At 41.5% G+C, this 4,443-nt stretch overlaps 1 non-coding gene across 1 annotated transcript; it reads left to right on the top strand.

The window, feature by feature from the left end:
* Positions 1-206: 206 nt before the first annotated feature.
* Positions 207-288, top strand: trnal-uag (transfer RNA leucine (anticodon UAG)). Its single transcript has one exon. It is a non-coding gene; the product is annotated as a tRNA-Leu (tRNA).
* The last annotated feature ends 4,155 nt before the right edge of the window (positions 289-4,443 follow it).

Raw genomic sequence — 4,443 nt, 5'->3', positions numbered from 1 at the left:
ACCGTCAGAAAAGGTCGGATACCAGACGAGAAACACGCCCCTGCATCATCCCTGAAAGAAGAAGCAACATCCGAGTTTGTACTATCATTAATTTTCATGACAATGGACGATGGGACAGTAACATATGTGAACATACGATTCGACTATTCAATCGAAAAACTTATTTCCTGATCCTCCGCTTGCACGACTATCAGGAAATTATATGCGGTAGTGTGGCCGAGCGGTCTAAGGCGCTGGATTTAGGCTCCAGTCTCTAAGGAGGCGTGGGTTCAAATCCCACCACTGCCAGTAAGGTTAATTTTATGTCTAGAATAATTGTCGGCGGAAATATCCGCGTGTACATCTGACAAAACAGACTATGTGTCCAAAGAACTCTGTGCATTTTATTTTATCCAAATAAAACAGAGTAGCTGGGAATACAAACAAATTCACCAGCATTTACTGGCAGCACAATAGTTGACAAATGATGTCCGTGTCTTTTCATTTTATGCCGGGGAAGAAATCAGCAATTCGTTTCTCTGGAAGAATGACTCCGACTCTACTTGTAAACGAAAACTAGAGAGCGCCCACGCCAAGATTTAAAATCAGAGGGAGGGGCAGGTTCTCCAATAATCCCAAATAAATTCGCAGCAATAAAATATAAATCATTCTAATATTATCCGGAAAAAAAGTATGAACACAGGTTGTTTGAAAAGAGCGCGAAAGGAGAACCCTCCACATACCGAGCAAGAAACAACAACAAAAAATCAGTCATCAACTCATGATCAGCTGGAATATTATTTCAGATTTGTCCGTTTCCGTTTACGAGATTACGTCTTCGATGGTAGAACCTACAGACCAACATGTTCACTACCATCTCTCCGAATTGAAGACGGTTACAGCTTAAAGAGAATGGTGGTACTGATTACTCATTTAAGTGGTGTAGATACTGGGCAGAAGCATACAGTACAAAGAAAGACAGAAAGAATGTAAAAAGTAAAATAGATGGAAGAAACAATGGTAAATGTCGAAAAGGCAAGAGCCTGGAACGGACCATACATTTTTGGGACGTGGGCAGAAAATAGTTCCTGAGGCACAAATCATGAATGCGTTTCCTGCGACGAAATGAAAGGATTTGCATCCGAATGGATAACCACTGTCTGTCGATGGCGATTGCTCTGCTCGTTACCTCTAGCTTCTCTATAAGATGTACATGGAACGAAATGGATGGAGCTCTGTAAATGAATGGGTTGATTTGTCAGGAGACTGCAGCTGCTGGATGCGCCTGTATCAGCCTCCACTGGCTTTTTTCGTGGAGACAAAATTAATTTGTTGGTGTTTGTGAAATTTGAACCAAAGAGTGATCAGTCATAATACCCATCCCCGTGGAGATGCTCCAGCGAGGTGTTAGATTGACTCGAATAATTAAAGGCATCAGAAGTTTACTTCTAGTTAAATTGAAGCTGAGGAGAGTGAGGTTTAAAATGTGGAAAACAACGTTGAGGCGATGTACTCCAGATTGTGAAGTGCAACGGTGGAACTGCAAGAAATTCGTGCTCGCTAAGTTTGAACGTATTGGTTAAATTATTGCGAAACTGGGCAATTAAAGCTATTCAAGGCCTAAAAATCTGCACGATTCAATACTTTAACGGCTGGCCAGGGAATTCATGGATGCAGTAATAAACATCCTTGTTTTTTTTCGAATTGAAGACCGGTTTTCACACATTTGATTGCATAAATGCGCTTACTCTGGAAGGTACAAAAATAAAGCGAACTAGAAAACGATGTGCACAAGAAGATAAGATGGAAATATTCAAATATACATGGATCTTAGAAAATAATAATGGAATTAAACAGGGAGAACAATATTTATCAAATGGAAGTCTGGTGTGAAAAGTTTGCAAGGGGGTTTCAATATTTGCACAGAGCAGAACTGATGAGAGTGAACCGTGATTATGTTGCATTTAAGCTTTGAAAAGGCATTCGGTAAGATGCGTCACGTTGAGCAAAACTATTGCATATAGTTTTGTTGGAAATACTGGCGTGACGATTGATTAATGGACAGAAGGTGGAAGGTCGGAAAATGATCCATTTGTATTGACGAATAAGAGGGCAGAAGTCGTTGGGATTAATGCTGCCAAAGCTATTGATTTATATGATGGGACTTGGTGTCCAGGTTTGTTACTGTGTCATAATGTATTCATTATGAGTTTTGAGAAGGAATGAAAATCCTTCACAAGGATGCAGCCAGACGAAGTGATGAGCGAGGACATGGTGAATACAAAATAATGTGGAAACGGGTGACATTATTCAGTTTGACTGAGATAATAGTCAAGTAGCTTTTATTATTGGTAAGAGTTTGAATGTTTACTGGTTTGGTAGAGCTCGATTCATTCGCTTTTGGATACTGTCCATTTTGTACTCTCTTCCCGCGACAGAGCGTCGAACAGAGCGTTTGTTCCAAGCTTTGGTGTTGAGAGACATGACAACGGCAGAACATATGCATCAACATAATTCGGGCCTATCTGCCGCGGAGGTTGACCAGGAGGCCTAAAAATGACTATCGTGTCCTTGGCGAATGGTATTAAGAAAAATCCCAAGGAATTTTATATATAATTAAAAACAAGAAGGTTACTAGGGAAAGGGTAGGACCATTCATGGAGAAAGGAGGGAATTTATGTCTGGTATCCCGAGGAATTGAGACAGGTGCTAAATGAAAACTTCACATCGGTATTCACCAAGGAGAAGGACATGGAGAGTACTGAGATAAGGGAGGTGTATACTGATATTCTGTGACAAGATGAATGTGTTGGGTCTCTTGACGAACATGGGGATCGATGTCCCCAGGAGCTCTGTGCAATCCATACGAGTTTATTGAGAGAGGCAAGAAAGGAGATTTCTGGGGCCTTGACTGAGATCTTTGTAACCTCTTTCGCCACAGGCGACATTCTAGAGGCCGGAGAATAGCCAAAGCTCTTTATTTGTTTCAGATCAATGGGGACAAACCAGCAATTTATAGGCCGACGAGTCTTTTGTTAGCGATATGGAAATTGTTGGATAAGATTCTTAGCTATAGGATCTACTTACATCTGGAAAAGTATGGACTGATCATTGATAATCAGCATGACTTTGTGCAGAGGAGGTCATTTCTTACAAAGTTCATCGAGTTTTTGAGGAAGGGCCTAAGATGATTGGTGAGGATAGGGAAGTGGCTGTTGTATGCATATATTTTTGTAAAATATTCAACAAGGTCCCCAATGTGGGCTGATTCAAAAATTTAATGCTCAAGGAACTCATGATGACTTGCTAGATTGGATTTTAAATCCACCCGCCCACATAAGACAGATACAACTGGTAGAGGGGTACTATCTGCATAGAGGTGTGTGATCAATTGTGTTCCGCAAGCATTATTCCTTGGACTTTTGTTTTTAGTGACGTAAATATAGATTACTGGGATGAAAACAGAGGTGGGCTGATGAGTAAGTTTGCAGGTGACACAAAACTTGGCGGAGTTGTGAATAATGAGTAATGTTGTCAAAGGACTCAGTAGAATGCAGATAAAATGGAATTATAGGTAGAGAAATGGCAAATGGTGTTTTATCCGGGCAACTGTGAGGTCAAACGTAAGGGGGAAATGTTCGTTAAATGGCAGGGCACTTAGGAGCATTGATGTACAGGAGGGATCTTGGGGTTAAAATCCGTCTCTCCCAGAAAGTGACAACGCGAGTCGATAGGGTGGCAAAGAATGTATATAGCACACTTTCCTTCAACAGTCCGGACTTTGAGTATAAATTGTTAGGGCTGTAATAAAACTATGGTTCCGCCACGTTTGGAATATTCCGTGCAGTTCCGGGCAGTAGAGGACGGATGTTGAGGCTTTGGATAGGGTGCAGAAATGGTTCATCATTATCTTGCCTGAATTAAAGCTTATTAGCTATAAGGAAAGATCAGACAAACTTGAATTTTTCTGGAGCTACAGAGGATGATTGGCGCCATGATAGATGTATATAAAATTGAAGGAGGCATGGACAGGGTACATAGTCGGAGTCTTCTTTTCAAGGACGGAAATATCAAAGCTTAAGGGCATAGCTTTAAGGTGAGAGGAGGAAAGTTTAAAGGAAATGAGCAAGGCAATTATTATGTTGCACAGAGATGGTAGAAACATAGAGCCATAGAACAATACAGCACAAGACAGGCCCTTCGGCCCACCACGTTGTGCCGCGCTTCAGACCACACCTAAGGCTATCTAACCCCTTCCTCCCACACATCCCTCTAACTTAAATTCCTCCATGTGCTTATATAACAATCTCTTGAACTTGTCAAACGTATCAGCCTCCAGCACCACCCCAGGCAGCGCATTCCATGCACCAACCACTCTCTGGGTGAAAAACCTCCCTCTGACATCTCTTTTTGAAATTCCCACCCATTACCTTAAAGCCATGTCCTCTTGGTTTGATCATTGGC

The sequence above is a fragment of the Pristis pectinata genome, chromosome 20, assembly GCF_009764475.1.
Source record: "Pristis pectinata isolate sPriPec2 chromosome 20, sPriPec2.1.pri, whole genome shotgun sequence".
NCBI classification, from domain to species: domain Eukaryota; kingdom Metazoa; phylum Chordata; class Chondrichthyes; order Rhinopristiformes; family Pristidae; genus Pristis; species Pristis pectinata.
Note: the sequence above shows the minus strand (reverse complement) of the source record. Positions and strands in the feature narration are given on the sequence as shown.